Source organism: Pantherophis guttatus, chromosome 3 (genome assembly GCF_059756535.1).
Source record: "Pantherophis guttatus breed Tessera chromosome 3, ASM5975653v1, whole genome shotgun sequence".
In the NCBI taxonomy this organism is placed as follows: domain Eukaryota; kingdom Metazoa; phylum Chordata; class Lepidosauria; order Squamata; family Colubridae; genus Pantherophis; species Pantherophis guttatus.
In genome coordinates, this window is record NC_142065.1 from 173,397,724 (window position 1) to 173,420,070 (window position 22,347).

The 22,347-nt window shown below is 37.6% G+C and overlaps 1 protein-coding gene across 4 annotated transcripts in view; it reads right to left on the bottom strand.

Annotated features, from left to right (window-relative positions):
* ST18 (ST18 C2H2C-type zinc finger transcription factor) overlaps positions 1 to 22,347 on the bottom strand; it is a 157,351-nt gene that overhangs the window by 97,311 nt on the left and 37,693 nt on the right. The window contains exon 1 of one of the 4 annotated variants that reach the window (XM_034429751.2): positions 6,313 to 6,414. The exons of the other annotated variants lie outside the window; for them this stretch is intronic. The gene's annotated coding sequence lies outside the window, so the exon portion shown is untranslated. Of the gene's footprint in view, positions 1 to 6,312; positions 6,415 to 22,347 lie in introns of those variants that run through there. 4 annotated transcript variants of the gene reach the window in all.

The following is a 22,347-nucleotide window of genomic DNA, read 5'->3' on the forward strand; positions in this document are numbered from 1 at the left end:
TAACACTAGTTAGTGTGATGATTGGAAGTTTGGAAGTCACAACAAACCTGGAGAGCAACTAATTAAGAAATCATTGATATGATTATTTTTCTGAACTCTAGAAGCATTGACATTACTAAAGACAGAATGTTTGATGTTTCCTTAAATAGCTTGTACATATTTTAAGTTTTCAGAGGATAATGAACTGAAATGAACATTCTTAAAATAGTGTTCTGTAATTGTAAGTGAAATAATAACATTTATAGGTTGGTTGTATGAATGAGATGACCAATGAAACAGCAAATACATCTACCCTGTGGAATAGCATATCCATGGAAATTCAAATTGTCCCTACCTTGTTAGCCTTTTGCAAGGCACTGAAGACCCAACTGTTTTCTCAGATGTCTGGATCAAGAGATTAAGTTAGTATTGATGCATTTCCTTTTCTTTCTTTCTTTTTCTTTCTTTTTTTGGGTGTGTGTATGTGAGTGGGATTATTATTTTATGCTTGCATGACAGTTATTCTACATTGTAGTCTTGTGTTTTAATTCCGTATACTATCCAAGTCACCTGTGTGAGATGGGCAGTCATATAAATCAAATAAACAAATAAAGCTGTTTTTCAACATGACTTTAAGTTTGAAGGAGGCAGTATGATCTCACCTTAATGTCTGTGTTCCCTGCCCTACTTTGACTTTCAGTGTTTTAATTTTAAAAATGATAATGGAAAGCAGTACAACCAAGAAGTCATTCCTAACATTTCTTTTTCTTTTTACTAAAATGTCTAGACATATATACTATATACTGTATTCTTGTGCAAGAAAGAAGACTAAGATAATCTTATGGGGCTAGAAAGTATTGGAGAGAGCAAATTCATCAGTTTCCCTTCTATGTTCATACTATGTAAGTATGATTGGTCCCATCAAATGTAGCAACCATCTAATCAATAGATAAGTTCCTTTGATTTTAATGGAAGTATTTTATAATGTATATAACATGCTCTCCATTGCACATTATAAGTATGCTCAAATTTATACTTGTCAGCAGTTTGAGGTAGGTCAAATAGAGTTTGAATAGAGCCAAATTGGTGCAGGCGGCAGGCTAGAAACTGGGAGTCTATGAATTCTAGTCCTGCCTAAGGCACAAAGCCATCTTAAGCTCTCTCTCTCTTAGCCCTAGGAAGGAGACAAAGGCAAACCACTTCTGAAAAATCTTGTCAAGAAAACTTCAGTCTAGTCCAGACAGTTGCTAGAAGTCAAAAACTGCACTATCTTTTCTTGTAAAGCCACTCAGAGCTTTACAAGTTAAATGGGGTATCATACAAATCTAAACAACAACAATAATAACACTAGTTAGTGTGATGATTGGAAGTTTGGAAGTCACAACAAACCTGAAGAGCAACTAATTAAGAAATCATAAGAAAACTCTAAGACACACAAATGCAGGTACACATACATATACACACACCTGGAAGATATTCCAGCATGCTATGTAATTGTTTTAGGGTATTAAAACAAACTCACAAAAGCCCTCTCCAAATTTCTCTTTGTCCCACCTTATTTAAAGCAAAATTGATGCAGAATTGAGTTTCTTTCTTATTCTTGCTTCAGTTCTGTGTAATCTTTTTTGTAAATCACTCTAATAGTTCTTTCATACCATCTTCAAAGCCCTGCCTAAAGTGCTTTATACCATCAGATCAACATCCTCCTGTATGTTTTCAACTCATCCAATCATAGAGAAAATATATCCTTTCTCTACTATACCAGTAGTATAGATTTTTACTGAGATTGAAGCTTATTCTTATTCTTGGTCTTTAGTTTTCCATGTGCAGAGTGTTTGATTAATTGACTCTAACAGGACATCAAACATCTGCAGTTTGAAAAAAAAAGGCTTGGTGATAAGAAGGCTGAAGAGTTATGGCAATGCAGTTCCTTTGGTTTTCTCATGCCTCTTTGCTCCATATAATAGTTCACTAAAAGCTTGCTTGCTTCACACACACACACACACACACACACACACACACACACACACACACAGAGAGAGAGAGAGAGAGAGAGAGAGAGAGAGAGAGAGAGAGAGAGAGAGAGAATGAACATGGTTACTCATTGCACAAAAGTAGCTCTGAATGGCATAGAAAAGTTAGAAACAATGTAGTAAACTGTAACACAAAAATAATCTCAACTCATAAAAAGACAAAATAAACCAGCATAGCTCACCTAACCCTAACTTTAACCCAACTCAAATGCCTGAAGGAACATCCAGGTTCTTGATATCTTACAAAAAGCTAACAGGGTTGGGATTATCCAAATGAAACAATAATGTATCATAAAGAAGCAAAAGTTCCAATTAGTTTCTTCTTTTCTTTGACCAAACTTTGTTCAATATGTAATAGTGAATCTGCATTCTTTTGAACTACATTTTAAACATTGTAGGGAAAAAAAGAAGAAGAGCTGAAATAAACTGAACTATGTTATGTGAAGCTATAAATTGAAAAACAGATAAGCATCTCTTATTCTTAATTTAATGGCATGATTTTTTTAAAAAAATTGACATCATTAAAAATAACAGATTTGAAATTTGAAAAGTAAAACTGGGAGGAAGTAATTTTGTTAGGTTTAAAAGATAAGAAGCACTATTGCTTATATATTACTTTTATGTAGAGTTTACATTGTAATTCCCAATATCCTACTAAAAGCTGCCATCTTAAGTACACTTATTGGGATGCATATTTCACCCACAGACATAAAATATGTGATTTAATCAAGAGTTCCTTTAAGTACGTGTTCACACAATAGAGCATTAGAGTTCATTTGACTAATGATTTTCATTTTAATAACGCCTTCAAAGAGCTTTTATATTCACTAGTGACAGGCAATGTTTTATGTGATCTTAAAATGAAAATATTATGCTTTGCCCTTAGTTTCTGGGAGCCACATTTTGTAATATTTTGGAGTAAAATGCAATGAGGTCATATGCAATTAAGGAAAAAAAGTATATAGCAAAACAAACCCCTCATAAATTCTGCAAAGTAACCAATATTTTCATAATAGACAGTAAGTGTATCACTATGTATATATGAGTGAATATATGAACAGACATAAACACTCATGGTTTTGTCTACAAATAAGTTTTGACATATCCATTTTAAATTTCAATACTAAACTCAGTTTAACTTAACAGAATTAAGTATACATGATTTTGGTACCACTGAATTTAACTGTCAAACTTTTAAACCTAAAACATTTGCCTGTTTTTTGATTGTCTCTAGTTTTAACCTGCATAATCAAAAAAAGACCCAAGTAAACTGCACATTTGATTGAGCTCTTGTTTAGATTTCTGTTTGTAGTGTGCATTTTATAGAAGTACATATAGGAGTACATATACTGTATGCAGCAAAAGTGAGCCTCCAAACTTTTGCCCATCTTGTTATAAAAGTTAGAGGTTCACAAAACAGTAGAAGTTGCAAGCATCAGCTGAATGTTTGTGTTCTCCATGCCTAAAAACAAAGGAGTACAAACTGTTTCCTGCCCTATATCATGTTATCAAGTTAAATTGGTTGCTTTTATAAAATGAAAATGAAGATTATGATCGGAACCTTAAAATGAGCCTTGCCATTTGAAGCCCTTGCTTGTAATTGATAAAATGAATGGATCCTTTTTCCTTTACATTAAAGCATTTTTGTGAATAAAATGGCCTTAAGTGAAATTTTCAATATGTTTATGATTTTAATTTATTAAATTTGTTTGCTGTCCATCTTGCCATAGCATCCTCTGGTCATGTGATCATCATTTAAGACCATTTGTGACCTTCCGTGCTGGTTTCTGACAAGCAAGGTCAATGGCAAATCCTGTAGTAAATTGCAAATTATAGTCACATTACGTCACACTTAACGACTTCAGTCATAAGCTTAATGACTGCAGTGGAACTGACGTCACAAGTCAGGCACAGACACAAGTTATTTCACTTAATGATTGTCATTTTAGCGATGGAGTTGCAGGTAGCAATTGTGGTTAGTAGGTGAGTACTACCTGTAGCAGAATGCTTTGTCTTCCAAAATATTTCTAGAGAATTAAATAAAATTAAAAGTAGGGGCCATTTCCATTAAATAAGCTTCCATTTAATGAAAAGGCAGTCTGACAGTTGCTTAACTATATTTCATAACATTTCCCAATGTGATTAGACTACGTTTTTGAAAAACAGAACAACAGTAAAATAAAACAGGTAGTTGCTGATACTGTTTCTTTTCTCCAGAACTGAAACACAAGACATGCCCTTTTGTGTGTGTGTGTGTGTGTGTGTGTGTGTGTGTGTGTTGCCTGAATACAACAATTTTAATCTTTCCCTCTATCATCTTTGAGCATAACTGCAACTTGATCTGGGAATAAAAGTGTTACCTGTAATTTTTCCTCCAAAGCAAAGAATAACTGTGTAAAATCCTGATTAGAATAGGGTGACTGCAGTGCTTAAATACTTTGTATTTAATATATTATCTAGTTTCACCATCATTCAAATATGGCCTCCAATTTCTTTTACAAAATCTTATGATCGAATTGATTTGAGATTATACAAACAATTTTTTCTGTGGCGAATAACGTGACTTGATTGATTGGAGCAGATAAGAATTATTTAGGAACCATGCAACTTACTCTTCTGTGTAACATAAAAATATGAAACTGAATAAAACTGTTGAAGCAAAATAATAAATATCTGATCACAATCCCCCCATTGATTTTTCTTCTTCTTCTTCCCTTATAAGTTTTCACTTGACATTAGTATGAAACAAATTCCTAGAAGATTTCTGGGTTGTGAATAAATTTACCCACTACTACTGGCCTTTTTGGTAAGCAAGATGTCAATTTGATTCTGCTTTATAAAATGTAGATTGAAAGAAAATTATTACCAGCAGAGAAGAATAAAGCTGATTAAATACATTTTATAACAACTCTTAAACTAATTAAACTAATTACAATTGGATGAATATTAAATTTCATATTTTACACACATACATACACCATGTTATAGAATTAAAATGTGGATAATACTTAATAATTTTGAGGTTAAGAAAAGAACAATATCACATTATGAGATATTAGCAGATACTTATTAACAATGAAAGAAAATAAAAAGTCAGTACGGAATGTGACTTTGGAAGATTATCTGTATTTGTTTTGTTTTTTAAAAATCAGCTGTACATCAACAGCATCAAAGCTGTAATTAGAGTATTTTCTCTGATGCTTTATAGCTTTCAGGATTTTGAAAGCTTCTTTTGCACACAGTATTATTCATATTATCATTAATACTGTTGCACCCTCAAAATGAAAAATATATGATATGAATCTGACTACTGTACCAATATTCCTGTTCTCCAAAACTAGAATAAACAAGTTTAAATACTAAACCTAAATCAGAAAGATTTTTAATTTGAGATTATGCACCATGTAATCCTTTCTATCATAGCATGGTAAAATAGTATGTCTATTTTCGAAAAGGGATCTAAAATTCAAAACTGGGTTAACAGTGGAATACATGTTATACCAGAGACAAGCTTGGATGGTTCTTTAATGAGGATGATTTATTTTGATTCTCACTTCTGATTTTGGAGTTGTCACTGCTGTTGTATACCTCGTCCACGCAACTTTGCACAACTGGCAGGACTGAATATAAACCAAAGCCATATGTTTATGTCCTTTTGCCAAACGATTACAGCAAATAGTTCTATTATTCCCTTAGGTAACTCATGTGTGCCAAGGATTTCTATTAGTCTGCTTTACCAAGGCATCAGAGGGTAAAGTCACAGCTTTATGAAATGGGGAGTGGGGAGGTGCTAACTTTATATTTTCAGAATAAATATGCACAAATCTTATGCTATATAGTAAAAAATATTTTTTGCAAAAAATAAGTATCTTTGGGGTTTAGTACAAGGATATCAGTTTTCTGGATAATTTGTTTCAACCACAAAATTTAAAAAGAAAGAAAACTGATTGTTAATACAATGGCAGAGTATAAATAGAATAAAAGAACTTTTAAAGAATAAAAGCTTCGATGTACTGTGATGGAAATATATAATATTTTGCACAATATTTATTTATGTGAAAATATTTATTTTTAATACGAAGGCATATATATGTATGTAAAAATATCATTGCTGCTTGCCTCATCTGAAAGGAAAATGAATAGAAGCACCATTCCATTATTTAAAAGATGCTTGGGGAATGAACTAATCTAAATAAATCAAAAGTTTTAAAATCCAAACAAAATGTCCAGATGAAACAAGTTTGACAAATGAGATAACATACTTTCCACTCAAAACTAAACACCAAAAACATTATCCCACCTTTGTTTGCTTCGGAGTAAAATTATGTGCAAATTCCAAATGACCAAATCCGTCTCTTGGACCAAAATGTCTTGTCTGACTTAACAGATAATCCCAAAATTCATTCTCTGTAAGAAAGAATGCAAGGTTTACAAATTGTTACTGAAATTAAATTTGGACAATGAATATGTGAAGCATTGCATGATTCAATGGCCAAAGTATTTGGAGGATAATATAATGCTTGAACAATGGGAAAACATGTGGATGAAGGGTTGCCAATTTACATTAAACTATTATCTAAAAGAAAAATTTTATAAAGTGATGTACAGTTGGTATTTAATACCCCCCAAAATTGTCAAAGATGTACAAAATTATTTCAGATGTATGTTAGAAATGTAAATGCAAAGAAGGAACATTTCACCATTTTGGTGGATTTGTGATAAAGTAAAGAAATACTGGGGTAAGATTCATATTTTACTGCAGAAGATTTTTAAAATGAAAATAAAACTAAGGCAAAGACTTTTCTTTTAGGCTTAATGGACAAAGAATTTGGGGGAAAAAATCTGGAACCTTGTTGCTATATATATTGACAGCAGTGAGAATAGAGAGCGTATAGAGAGAAGTTCCCTGAAGATGGGCTCCAGATGAGTCCGGAAGCTCAGAAGACAAAACCTCTGGTCCCAGTGACCGACCCAGATTGGATTCTGCAGAATGCTTCATGCACAAAAATGGAAAGATATTCTAATTTCCATAATGGATGAATGGCTAAAAGAACTGATGGAACTAACATTGATGGCTAAATTCACTGACCTAACCAAATAAAAGAATACATCTAACTTTTGGATTTTGTACTTGAGATGGAGAAAAAAAATGAAATTTTGGATTTTGCTAATCAGAGAATATACAGTATTTTACATATTTTTATCGTTTGGTGTTATCATTTGAAAATTCAAAGGAAACTATACCCAAGGTATGCTATGAATTATATCATAATTCCACGTATGTATGTATGTATGTATGTATGTATGTATGTATGTATGACAACAAAGACAAATTTGTTTGGCGATGAATTACACAGTTCTTTATTTAGAATTTGTAGTTTCACTTAAGTATAATATCGGCAATGTGAACTAAAAATGAGATAATTCAACAGAGTACAAATCTGGCAGACTTTGTGTCTTCTCAGGCCACATCATGTGCCATATCATAAAAAGTTATCTTCAGTAAAGAAACATAGGCATCCATATCAAGTAAAGCTTTTGCAAACCGTGTGATTTTATGTCATATGCAGGTTTCGCCCCTTATATTTTTGATTATGATGTCATGATACAAGTAAAACAAAGAGTAGAATTCGCATTGCAGTATTATATGATTTGTTATTATTTATGTAAATATAAATATATGAGAGTAATGTATCTCCTGTGCTTTCTCAGACAAAGGGACAGAATAAATATTGTGGAAAAATATAGTGGAGAAAAAACCCCAGACTTGTACACCTATTCTAAAGTTTTATTTCAAAAACAGGTATCTTTAGTGCAACTGAAAACCAACCACTCTATAATACACTTCTAATATAATATATATACTTCATGATAATATACTTGGAAAGTACTATAGAAATTTCAATATTATTACTGTAATATTGAATATCTTTAGATATGGGAGACTTCTAAGTCAATCATTATATGATATAAACCTAGGAAACACAATGGGTTTGCTAATGGTTTTCTCCAGCTGAAAGAACTGCAAGGGTTTACCCTGACATCTGTTTATAATTTAACCAAAGAAATGTACAATATAAGAAGAAAAAGGTTTACATAATGCTGGTTAAGGTGCTAGTCAAGAAGCAGGGAGAACCAAGGGGTAGTCTTCCCTTGGCCACTGATGGCATCTAAGTGAGTTTGGGCCAGACACTTTTTTTTCCCAGAAAGACCCTGGGCTATGAATGTCTGACTTAAAAATAAATCTTAGATATGAACTGGCTGCCTATTACTAAAAATGGCAAGTGGTGTTGTCCTTCCTTAAGCTGACAAACTGCTAAAGCCACTCAATGCTTTCAGGAACTGCTGAAGCCAGACACTTTTAATATACAGCCTTTTCCCAACAGTTTTCAGCACTTCCTGAGACCATTCAATAGTTTGTCAGCTTGAAGAAGGACAACACTCTCTGCTATAGACAGTCTGTTTTTAAAAAGAAGTTCTGACCTACATATAAATTTGAGTTAAAAAATGGGAATGCCTCAAATTTATGATAGGATCTGGAAGATGATGATAACCTTCTGAAAAGAAAATTCAATTCTTTTCAGCTGGTCTTCCTTCCATAGTTCTGATAAATAACTTCTACTCTCCCTGGAAACATAAGCTGGCATTGTATGGGCTTTCTCCAATAGAATAAGAGATATGGAGTTCTAGTTAAAAGTCAATAGCATACCTCTACATAATAGAAATGGGATAAGATGGGGTATATGGCAATCAGCAAGATAGCTGAAAGATCTATCCTTCCCTAAATTCAAACAGAATTTAGAGGTAGATTTAAGCACTATATCGGCAAGGTTGGTATAATAAAATCCTCAAAGCAGAATGGATATGTACATGTGGTAACAAGGAAGTTGAAAACATATCACATGTTTTGTAACGTGACAAATACTATAGGGCTATTAGGTCAATATACAGCCTCCCCATAATAGTGATTTCTAGGGAGACCATATAATTTTTACATGAATTCTGCAGGACTTAAATCCTGCCATTACTCATACAGTAGCCAATTTTTTGTGCTATTACAATGAAAATAAGGCAAAACCAAATAAAGAAGTAATGACTCTTATTTTCACTAATATTTTGTTTGGTTTTACTTTAGTAATTTTTGGTGGATATATATTTTGTTGTATAGTGTTCATATGTAGGATTTATTAATGTGCAAGTGAACAAATATAATTAGTGTTTTAATAGAGATGCTTTAATAGGGATGTACTCTGTATTTTATTTACTTAACACTGATCAATATATACTTGTGCTCATTTGCCTTATTTTGATTCTGATTCTACTTGTTTTCTTTCATTCCTTTTTGGCTGTTTTATGTTGCTGGTCATTGAATGAATAAATATTACATGACAGGAGTTAAAACCTGAGTTAGGAACAAAATTTGTTCTAGACTAGGGTGGCTGCCTGCATAGAATTGGGTGGTTGAAAAGACTGGACCAGAGTGACAGATTACAGTTCATAGTTTTTAGCAAAGAGACATTCATTTTCAGTGGACTGATTTGTAATGGACATACTGTGTTTTCTCAAAAATAAGACCCTGTCTTATATTTTTTTGAACCCTGAAATAAGCGCTTGGCCTTAGTGCCATCCGCTCAAAAGCCCAATTGGGCTTATTATCAGAGGATGTCTTATTTTGGGGGAAACAGGGTACATACACACACTCTCTCTCCACACACACACAAGTAAAAGAACCTCTGTGTGTATGCACGCACGTGTATATATGTGTGTAAGCAATTTTTAAATATTGTTCTACCAGGTCAAAGGTCCAAAAAGGCTAGAGTCTTAGCATTAAAGCCAGTGCTAGCATACAAGGTGCTTAGAAATCAATACCACTTAGAAATCAATACCATTTTCAAAACCTCACAGTAAAAAAATATTTAAAACATTATACACCACACAAATTATACACTGGATTGCAACAGCCCTGTCCACATATCTTTTTCTACAAGTAAAACTGGACAGTTAAATAATGAATTTTAGAACCTTGGCTCGTTAATATCCTTTTATGTGTCTTGACAATTTACTCAGGAACATGTTTATAGTCTGAATGCTACTTAGTCTTGAATAGTCCATAGTCTAGATTGTTATACAGTTGCAGCTTCAGCATGAAGGAAAGACATGATGAAAAAAGTGAGGAATATTATAGTTCAGTGTTTTTCAACTTTGACAATTTGAAGAAGTCTCATACAAAATTCCCTAAGTGTCAAGCCTCTAAGTTACATGTCCCAAAAACTAAAGTCCAAGGCATCCATCTTCCTTTTCAAATCCATTTATTAGGAACACATTAAATTGGCACAGACTTGGTGTAATTCCAACTATGAACCGGATCTGGAATTACACCCAATAAAAGCATAAATTAGAAACTTTCCCCCAGAGTCACAACCTTCAATCAATTATCAGTCCAATAGCCCAGTGACTCCAAACTCCACCTTCAACCAGCTGCAGGCATCTTCTCTCTTCCCACGGGAAAGGAATGCCACCTAGACATAACATTCCCCCTTTACCTTTACACCCCCGCTTTCAACAGTTAGAAAGTGGTGAGCCTGAAATATTTATAAAATTCAGTTACTACAAACTTAAAAGCTAATAGAAAAAGAGTACAAAGGCTACAAGAAAATATGGCTACATATATGTCATCTTCAGGGTCAATAGGCTGCCCCCCTTCAAGTGAAAAGAATGTCCTGCAAAGAGACAACATAAAAGATTAATTAACTCTAACCTCCCCTGCCACCTCCAGGAACCCCCTGTGGTTTCTGAGGATTCTTCTCATGGAAACTTTTAATCAATCTATCATCATTCACCTTCCAGCTTTTTACCCAGGTTGCCTCTGAAATAGGATATCCTTTCCAGTGTATTAAATACTGTAATTTCCCCCTATAAATATGGAATCTAAAATTCATTTAACCTCATAATGTTCATGACCCACAATCAGTAAAGGTTTCGGTGGAGCCCGATCTACTGGCCTAAGAGAGGAACTGAGAGCAGGCTTTAACAAACTGCTATGGAAAACCAGATGCACTTTCCATAGTAGGCAAGGGAGCCTGAGTTTCACCATATCTGGGTTTATTACCTTTGTGATTTCAAAAGGACCTAAAAACTTTGGTCCTAACTTCCTAGATGGCCACTGCAACTTCAAATATTTTGTAGACAGGTAAACTTTATCTCCTACTTTAAACTGTGGCTGCTGGGAGTGATGTTTGTCAGCTTGCGTTTTGCTGATTTTCACGGCTTCCGCTAAAGCTCGCTTGGTATTTTCCCAGGATTATTTCAACGAGTCCATCTATTCATTTACTGACATAGATGAGGGGGGTTCTGTAGGTAACTCTGGCATAGGGACAAATTCCATCCCAGTGCTAATTTGAAACAGAGTTAACCCTGTGCTACTGTGCACTGCATTGTTGTAAGCCACTTCAGCGAACGGTATGAGTTCTGTCCAATTTGATTGCTGGTAATTTACATAACATCTCAAATCCTGCCCAATCATTGCTTTCATACATTCCGCCGCCCCATTCATGCTCGGATGGAATGCAGAACTTAACCCTTGGAATAACCCAATCACTTTTATAAACGCCCTCCAGAACTTAGCCGTGAATTGGACACCCATGTTTTATATAATCCTACAAGGAACCCCATGTAGCCGATAGATGTGTTTAACAAGTAGCTAATTTCGTTGCTGAGGCGAGTCCATTGCAGGCTATAAAATGGGCTTGTTTGGAGAATAAGTCAACCACAGTCCAAATGACTGTGTTCCCACCACTCTCCAGAAGTTCTACTATAAAGTCCATCCCTATCTTCTCCCAAGATCAGGATGGTTTTGCCATTGGCTGGAGAAGTCCTGGAGGCTTCCCAGGTCTCGTCTTCATTGTTGCACAAGTGGCACAGCTCTTTACATAGTCCTCAAAATCTTTTTTCATCTTCGGCCACCAGAACTGTCTTCTGGCTAAGTGTAATGTTTTTTAGTAGCCAAAATGTCTTCCTTGTTTAGAATCATGGCTCCTTTGCAGGAACTGGATTTGCAGAGTGTGGGGAAGATATAGTTTTGATCCTTTCCAAGCTATTCCATCTTTTTGAGTTAAAATGTCCTTGTACCATGGGTCCGTTAAGAGCTCATCTTTCAATCTTTTGATCATTGCATCTTTGTCTTTTGGGCTATGCCTTTTTGCTTGCACTTTGGTAGTGACTTGTGATACTAATTGGGAAGGAGGAATTATGAGGTGAATTACCTCCTCTCTCTTGCTGTTGAATTGACAAAGCATCCGCAAGAAGGTTTTTTCCCCCTGGAATGTATTTGAGTTCAAAGTTGAACCACTTGAAGTATTGCGCCCACCGGGCCTGTTTGGGAGATACTCCTGGGGTGTTTTAGCACCTCTAAATATTTGTAATGGGTCCAAACCTCAAAAGGCTGTTGACTGCCTTCCAAGAATTGTCTCCATGTGAGCAGTGCCCAGTGTACTGTGTACTCTTCCTTTTCCCAGACCACCCATCATCTCTCGGTCTCAGTGAGCTTTTTAGAAGTGTAAGCGCAGGACTGTAGGTTTCCATTGGCATTTCTCTGCAAGAGGACTGCTGCCACAGCTACGTCGCTGGCAATGGCTTGGACTAAAAAAAGTTGGTCTGGGTCTGGATGCTTTAGTACTGGTTCTTTTGCAAAATGCCTTTTTAAGCATTCAAATGCTCATTGGCATTATAATATCCAATTTAGGGGTTGCCCTGGCCTCAGTTTTGTAGGGCCAATACAATTTTTAGCAGCTCAGTGATGGAAGGGGCAATTTCTGCAAATGAGGCAATAAATTGGCAGTAAACATTTGCAAACCCCAGAAAGCTTTGCAACTGTGTTCTGGTGCATGGGGGTTGCCAGTCTAAGATCGCTTTCACTTTCCCAGGGTCCATTTCTACCCCCTGATTAGATATGTGGTAGCCAAGGTAGTCTAAAGCGGTTTTGTGGAATTCACATTTTCACAGTTTCGTATATAGCTTGGCTGCCAATATTAACACTTGCTGAACCAATTTCACATGTTCATCCAGAGTTTCAGTATAGATGAGAATGTCATCAAGTAAACGAGGACCCTCTTAGAGAGGTGCTCATGCAGGACCTCATTAATCAATTGCATGAAAACTTCAGGAGCTCCCTATAGTCCGAATGGCATCACCCTGAATTGGAAACTTCCTAAGGGGCAGTTGAAAGCAGTTTTCCACTCATCTCCTTCTTTTATTCATATGCGGTAGTACGCCTCTTGGAGATTGAGTTTAGTGAATACTTTTCCTTGCCAGACACTCCAATATGTCTTTCATGAGGGGCAAGGGGTAGTTGTTGTATATGCATATGGCATTTTTTCCTTTTAAATCTATGATAGCCTCATCTCACCATCTTTCTTTTTTTTTTTTTGAATAATACAGGGGCAGCCACTGGCTGTATGAAGCCCCTGTCCAGATTAGTGTCAATGTATTCTCTCAGCTCCTTCATTTCCCCAGGGGTCATGGAATACATTTTTGGCTTTGGTAATTTGGCCCCCTCCACAAATTCTATTGTGCAGTCTGTGGTTGAGGGGGGGTAATATATTGCATTCTTCTTCACTAAAGGCCTTTTCCAGATCCCTGTATTTCCTGGGAATCTGTTGGGTCCAAGCAGAATCATTCTGCTAATGCTGGTGTCACCTTGCTTTGATTGCCAAGGGGTTGCTGCCCATTAGCCCGTTTATCTGATGAGTTTGGAGGCGGTTTGGAGCCAAGCACCAATATGAGTTTCCGACAGCTGCCTTCCCAGGTAATAGTGGGACACCATTTGTCCAACCAGGCAAGGCCCAAGATGGTTGACTCAGTCATTTTTGGCACTACTATGAAGCAAATTAGCTCCCAATGTTTGTCCATCTCAAGTTTTAGCTCTTCAGTAATGAGTGTCGTGGGTTGGCTTCCTATTAGGGACCCATCTACTTGCTCAAATCATATGGCATTTCTTAGAGGTTTTGTGTTTATTCCCAATTTCAGTACTGTGGCCAGGCTGATGAGGCAGTGGGTGCAGCCTGAATCTATGATGGTTTCTATATCCCCATGCATCCCTGGGCACAGTTAACCTTACTTTTATTTGAAAGGGGTGGTGGTTGTAGTCCCCCTAGGTCGTTCTTCTATTTGGTGAGGGGCAGTGCATTGTCCGAGTTGTCTCCAGGGCTGCTTCTCTGGTGTGGCTCTGTGATGTTGTCTTATTTCATTGTCCAGGGCAATGGCCACCCAGTAACACTCATGGATACATTCTCCTGGTGCTCAGCATAAACATATTTTTAATAATTTGTCATCAATGCATCCTTTGAAGTAATGCACGAGGATTCATTCAGGCCAGTTTCTTAACTTCCCAGCAAGACGGCAGAATTCTTGCACAATTTCTTTTGCTGGCTGCCCCTTTGCTTCATCACTCAGATCTTCATCTTCCAAATTGTCACCCAAGACAAGACAATCTCACTATCATTGTGGAATTCATCTCCATGTCAATCAATGTAAGACCAGTCTCGATTCAGTAAGTAAGCAAGCTTGTTAGTGGTCCCATCAAAAACCGGCTTAAAGGGTGGAGGTGCATTCAACCTAGCAGTAGACGATGGTGGTGGTGGTGGCACTGGTAACTGAGCTGCAACATGTTAGTCCTGGTCTTGCACCCATCTTTGGTTGAGGTAAAACACCCATCCCAGAGAAATTTGGTCAGCTGGAGGGAACCGCGGCTGTGTAGGAGGGCTGGTTCCTCAATGGTGCCTCTTCTGGCTTCATTGCCTTACATTAGACAGCCCTGGTGCAAGAGGACTGGCTGCTCAAGCTTTGGCAGCAGTAGATCGAGCTCTCCTCGGGGGGCTTCTTTCCCCGATCAGTTGCGTCAAACCCAGGGTTGATGGGCTCGAAGCTTAGGTAGCTCGATCTCTTCGGGGAGGTATTTGCAGCATTGGTTGGTCTTGGGATTCCCATCCAATATTCAGCTGCTCGAATTGGTCAGGTAATTCTTCAAACATCTTGCTATACATTGCGGTTTGATACTGCCATTCTCTGGTCTCCCATAGGTCGATTGCTCCAGTGGACCTCCATTCCAGGATAATAACTCTGGATTCTGTGGATGCGGTGAGGGAGTGATCTGTTAGCAGGTCTGGAAATGTTGCTTGTCCCAGCAGGTCTCTCTCCTTCAGCTGGATCCCCCCTGCGGCTCCCCAGTCAGCTTGGGACAGATGTCCACCTGGCATGCAATGCCCTCTACCACTGCTGCTACTTTCAGAGTCTCTGTGGGGATCAGCAGCCTCATGAAAGATCCTCCACAAAATTTGCATTCTCTGCCACATTCCTCAGGCTTCTCCTTTCTCTCCATCTTCCCTGAGTCTTTTCTGCTGCCTGACTAAATAGGACAGGTAAGCAGCCAGGGATCAGGACCCTGGATAGCGATCCTCAATGAGGAATTGGAGGAAACCTTTTAAAAGTCAGAATCGGAATAATGTCAAGCCTCCAAGTAATATGTTCCAAAAAATAAAGTCCAAGGCATCCATATTCCTTTTCAAATCCACTTATTAGGAACACATTAAATTGGCACCGACTTGATATAATTCCGACTCTGAACCAGATCCAGAATTACACCCAATAAAAGCATAAATTAGAAACTTTCCCCCAGAGTCACAACCTTCAATCAATTATGAGTCCAACAGCCCAGTGACTCCAAACTCCACCTCAACCAGTCGCAGGCATCTTCTCTCTTCCCATGGGAAAGGAATGCCACCTAGACATAACATTTCCCCTTTATCTTTACACCCCCCCCCTTTCAACAGTTGGAAAGTGGCGAGCTTGAAATATTTATAAAATTCAGTTACTACAAACCTAAAATAGAAAAAGAGTAAAAAGGCTACAAGAAAATATGGCTATACGTATGTCATCTTCAGGGACGAAATATCATCTTCAGGGACGACGCTAAGCTTGCTGAGCAATTCTGGGAGTTGAAGCTATACATCTTGAAGTCCCCAAAGTTGAGAAACATTGTTATACTTTGAGGATGAGGGCCAGTTAGGTGGCCTCATTCCCCAGAAATAAGAGACATCTTGCATGCCTGTTTGCCTACTTGCCAGTCAACCTATCTACTTCTCTCATACATCAGTATTTTTGTCACTACAATTTAAAATAAAAATAATAAATAAATAAATACATAATTTTATTTCTATACCGCCCTTCTCCCGAAGGACTCAGGGCGGTGTACAGCCTATTAAAAACACAAAGACAAACATCAGTTAAAAATAATTAAAATTATTACATAATTTTGGCTCAGATTTAAAACCCCAAAAATTTAAAACACCCAATTTAAAAAATCATTACATTGATAGCCCGGCTTGGCGGAACAGCAGGGTCTTGAGGGCACAGTGAAATACCCGGAGGTCGGAGATCTTATGCATTTCCGGGGGCAGTTCATTCCACAGGGCAGGGGCTCCCACAGAGAAGGCCCTCCCCCTGGGTGTCGCCAGCTGACATAACTTGGCCGATGGCACCCTGAGGAGACCCTCTCTGTGGGAGCGAACTGGCCGGTGGGAGGCTGTTGGTGGCAGAAGTCAGTCTCGAAAGTACCCAGGTCCTATGCCATGGAGCGCTTTAAAGGTGGTAACCAACACCTTGAATTGCACCCGGAAGACCACTGGGAGCCAGTGCAGCTCGCGCAGGAGAGGTGTCATGTGGGAACAACGGGTTGCGCCCATAACCACCCACACGGCAGCATTCTGGACCAGCTGGAGCCTCCGAGTGCTCTTCAAGGGGAGCCCCATGTAGAGAGCATTACAATAGTCCAGCCGGGAGGTGACAAGGGCGTGAGTGACCGTGCGCAAGGCATCCCAGTCCAGAAAGAGCTGCAACTGGTGAATCAGGTGAACCTGATAAAAAGCCCCCCTGGCCACGGCCGTCATATGCTCTTCTAAAGACAGCCGTGCGTCCAGGAGGATGCCCAGATTGCGAGCCCTCTCTGTGGGAGGCAGAGATTCACCCCCAATAGTCAGCGATGGCACCAGCTGACTATATCGGGACACCGGAAGCCACAGCCATTTGATCTTGGAGGGGTTGACTCCCCACATTTAAGTTGATTCATAGGATTATATTAGTATCTACCATATTTTTCGGAGTATAAGATGCTCCGGAGTATAAAATTCACTTTATTTTGGGGGGAGGAAAATAGGAAAAAAAATTCTGCTTGAGAGGCTCTCCGTTTGAGAAGGAGCTTCTCTTTGCAAAGGCAGCCTCTCAAACGGACCTTTTGGAGCTGTTTGAGAGGCGCTCTGTTTGAAAGCTCCAAAAGGGTGGGAGTCTGCGGGTGGGTGGGGCTACATTTGGTGTGTAAGACGCACCCAAATTTTCACCGCCTTTTAGGGGGCAAAAAGTGTGTCTTATACTCCAAAAAATAGGGTATATGCAATCCATTCAAGGACAGTTATGGTAAAGAAAAGGTACACTTGATTTAGAGAGCTTCAAAGCATGTTTTTGCCTTTGACTTCAAACTGCTGTAACTATCTAATGATTAAACAGAAGAAAAGTTGCTTGTTCAGAAATTACTGGTATTCCCACTGTCTGAAAAATCTCTTTAAGTATTTTGTAGGTGATCTTGTTTGGATAAAGATATCACTGAATCCCAGTACATGCAGCTATTCTCATAATGTCAATGAGAACATTAGAAAATTTCTATTGTACAAGAAAAGTTTGTGATGGATTGTATCCATTCACCTTTATTTTCAAAATATCTTAGATGTTTAAACGGCATTTTGTATGTTTCATTGATAGAATGCCTTTGAACGTCCTAGATTTCAAAAAAACAATACAAAAAAACCCTTTTTATCACAGCATTTGAAAAGAATATTCAGATCAATGATATTTTGGAACTAACAATGAACGAAGTTATCTTTTGCAAGGATATCCAGTTATAAATCTGATGGTTTGTTTCTTTAAACATTTGTTTTAAAAACAAACTGAAGAAGAAGGAGAAGAAGGGATTTAAATTCCTTTTTCTATCCATATCCCATTTTAGCTCCTCATTTTTCTGGAAAGGCTATTTTTGAAGCTGAGTGACATTCAGAGCTGTAATGAACAGCTAGATTTCCCACAACTGGTGGAAAATACCAACTTTCCTACCACTACCATCACTTTGGCGATCTATCCTATGGCAGATCTTGAATTAAGGAACCACCAATTTTTTCATGGTAGAAGATTACTTTTGATGCATATTATTTTAGTGTCAATAATTTTTTGAGTATCTCCTGTTGAAGCTGAAAATACTGTTTGTAATATTTATATTGATAAGAGATAGAGGCACATAGACAGAGGCATAAGTTGAGTTAAGGTTCTTTTCCAAATTTGGTTGTATCAGACAGACTAAGGTAAGTATTATAGCAAAGAAAGAAAATGGCATTATGGGTGACAGGAAATAAATGATCCTAATAACTAAAAGCATGTTAATCTTATAATAGACACACTACTAGAAAAGTACGTTGTGTACCCTGATAAGATTTTAATTTACTAATCTAGTTTCTTACAAGAGGCACTTTGCACCTGCCTCAGTCCTTTTGTTTGTAATACATTATTCTAAAACAAAAGATTACTGAAAGGAACTCTTTCAACATCCTCAAATTTAGCAGTCTTCCCCCACACACAAACACTGCTTCCTTACTCTCTAATGCTCCATCAGGTTCTATATTTATTAGCAATACAGTTTCCACTTATTTTCCCAAAGATTGCCAATAAAGCTCTAAATCACATGAGGGAGTAGCTGTAAACCCTTGGAGTTCCCTAATGTCAAACTCATTAGCATCCGAATAACCACACGCCAGCACATCATCTGCACAATTGTGAATTTTACTACTTTTAATAACATTTCTCAAAAGGCTCATTTTTAACTTTCTTCAATGGCTGGTCCTCAAGGGACAAGGTGCTTCCTGACGCTCACAGCTTCAGCTCAAGAACCGGGCCGTTTGCTGTCAGAAGCGTCACCCTCTGCCCTAACCCCATCTGCTGTCTTTTGCTTCCTAAGGGACTGAGAGTTAAGGCAGCACAGCTGAGATCTACTTAGGAGACTGCACTGGGGAGGGTGTAACTGTGCAGATTGACTGCACAATGTGCTGGATTTCTGACAGAAGTAGAGATGTTGCAAAAAGAGCTTGGGAAAATATCGAGGAACTACTGGGATTTTCTAACCCCCTTTACGTCACTGAACATCAGGAGATTGATTTCAAACGGATTGAAAGTTCAGCCATTTCAAATTGTATGGCTTCTTATGAGAGATGCATGAATGGACCAATATTAACAGTTAACTTGTTAAGAAAGCGATTGGGGAAGTTTCTTTAGCAGCAGATGGAATTCGCCCCTCTTGTCATTTTAGCTATACACTCCTGAAAAAGCACTCTGATTTCCAAGTGGTTATTTTGGATTAATTAATATTTTTAAAATAAGATATGTTTATGTACTGTGACTTTCTGAACCATTTATTTTAAAAAGTAACATAAATAACACAACTAACATAAGAATCTAACTTCTACCTAGTTATAGAACTAATCCATTTATTTAATTATTGCATATATTGCCTAGCATAGGGGATGTGGTGGCTCAGTGGCTAAGATGCTGAGCTTGTCAATCGAAAGGTCGGCAGTTCAGCGGTTCGAATCCCTAGTACCGCGTAATGGGGTGAGCTCCCGTTACTTGTCCCAGCTTCTGACAACCTAGCAGTTCGCAAGTAGAAAATGCAAGTAGAAAAATAGAGACCACCTTTGGTGGGAAGATAACAGCATTCCGTGCACCTTTGGCATTTAGTCATGCCGGCCACATGACAACGGAGATGTCTTCGGTCAGCGCTGGCTCTTCGGCTTTGAAAGAAAGATGAGCACCACCCCCTAGAGTCGGGAACGACTAGCACATATGTGTGAGGGGAACCTTTACTTTTACTGTCTAGCAAAAGTTCTACCCGACTATTGTATGTATTGTCATTATTACAGTATGTCCAATGAAACTGGTGGAATGGCCAATCTGTAGTTGAAAATTTGAAAGTTTAGACTGCAATGAATTTTTAGTTTATTACAATATTTACTTGTACATCATATAATTTCAATATATGATTAGATTGTTCACGATCCAGTCATCATACTATATATATTGGATACATTGGATATATATATCTAATGATGGTTTTTTATGCTTTCTTGTCTATTACACTGTCGTCCTTTTGTTTATCTGTGAAAGTTGGAAGTACCTCCTCTTGAAATGTATTTTTCTCCTGATAAACCAATTATCTCCAGAATCTTTTCCACAACTTCATTCTATTCAGTTCTTTCCCACCATATGTTAATTGAAAACATTTGGGGAAAACGTGGCCACCTGATTCATGCTTGTATTTATCACAATAGGAATTATGAAGTAAAGATTTTAGATATAGTAATAATGGAAAGGAGGAAGGAAAATATTTTAGATACTAAATGTTTTATATTTTAGGATCAGCCAATGAGTACAAGAGAGTACTATATTAATAGAGTGACAGCATGGTGTAATAGTTAAAGATACAAGGCTAGAAACCAGAAGAACTCTAGAGTTCTGCTGGTTTCTATCTGGTATCTTTAGGCATTAATGAAACTGACTGAATCTGGGCCCAACCAACGTTTTTCAGCCCAACCAACTGACAGAGGTGTGGTCGTTTGTAGGCCATTTTGACTGACCAAAATAAAGATGGGATAAAACTCTAATAAGATGCCTATTGCTCTTTTTCAAACATTCACCTCTTCGTACCAGTTCTGTCCCAATGGTTATAGATATTCACATGGTGACAATCTTAGCTTTCTACTAAGATAACATTTCTCATATGCCCTTATATTTCACCTGTGAAAGTTTTCTGTGTACTTTTCATTGGACATCACATATTTGAATGTTCTCTCATGAAAACAAGTTATGCATTTAACAAGGTAATCAGAAGAAGGTTAGCGTAGGATCAGTTTCTACAACTTGTTAATTTATTATATGTAAATATTTTCAGTAATGAGGGAGCCTTTAAAATTCCTCCCCTGAATATGTTGATAAAGAAATGCCACACCTTGTGCTCTGGCTATATATTTGCAGCAGTTGAGTTACAATTAGAGAAGTCAAATTGGTCTGGGCTACTGTTCACCGCAGACTGCTCCTAAGCTGTTTATATCTATCTCACAGAGCACTTTAACATGCACTCTCTTATTGCTGTCTTGGGTGTTAGTGGGCTGGCCAGAGTACAGCACAAACAATCAGAATGGCACTGCTGCTTGCCCATGAGAAAGAAATCTAGATCAAAAGCTCTCAGAGGAAATTGTGTGCTGATAAAGTCTGCAAGCTGTGTGTAAACATTTTAGGAAAGCTCTGCATCTCAGGCTGTAGCCTAATTAAAAGTGGAGTTCACATCTGCATGTCATCACTTGATAACTGCCATATGATATTCCAGGTATTTTATGCAGATTAAAAAAAAACTCCCTTTGGAGGGAGAGAGAAAGGGAGGGAGGCAGGGAGAGAGAGGGAGAGCGAGAGGGAGAGGGAGAGAGGGAGAGGGAGAGGGAGAGAGGGAGGAAGAGGGAGAGGGAGAGGGAGAGAGAGAGAGAACAAACCTATTTTTGCCATGACTATCATGAACACTATGTGATACTTAGAAAAAGTGGAATTATTGTTTTTGCCTCCAAAGCTGTGATTGGCATATATTCAGCCTTCAGTTGTTAAATATGAACCAGAGATCACCAGGAACTACCAGGACAATAGACTTTGCTGGGCTGTTAGAAATAACTTTTGTACAGTTTGCCAACATGAATGTCTGCAACGGGAGTCAAAATCTGCAAGATGGTGGGTGTGGTGCCAGACATACAAAAAGGATGAGGCTTTGATTGCAATATCACATCTGCAGTCTTACAGATTTTGACACAAATCCACAGGTAATTCTGGCTGCTAAGAAAACTGCATAGATGTCTCCATGCAGTGACTGGGAGCCATGGAGCTTTTGGACATGGACAAGTATATATTTATTTTTACCTTTATTTCTAGTTTATTGAAGATTATTTGGCACAACAAAATAAGGAACAGTGTTTGGGAAACTAAGCAAAGAATCCTTCTGCATATCTTTCCCTACCTCTACCCAACAGTATATTTAATTCTTATGCCTATATATAATCAATATCAGAGCCTTTAGGTAAACCAAATGGATAATAAGTGAAAAGTAAAATTTCATTACTGGTGTTTTATGGATTTAAATTTGAAACAAAAGAGGTTCGTAACCATGTGCCGTTGCATTGGCAATTCACTATGTAGTTATTACAAAAGT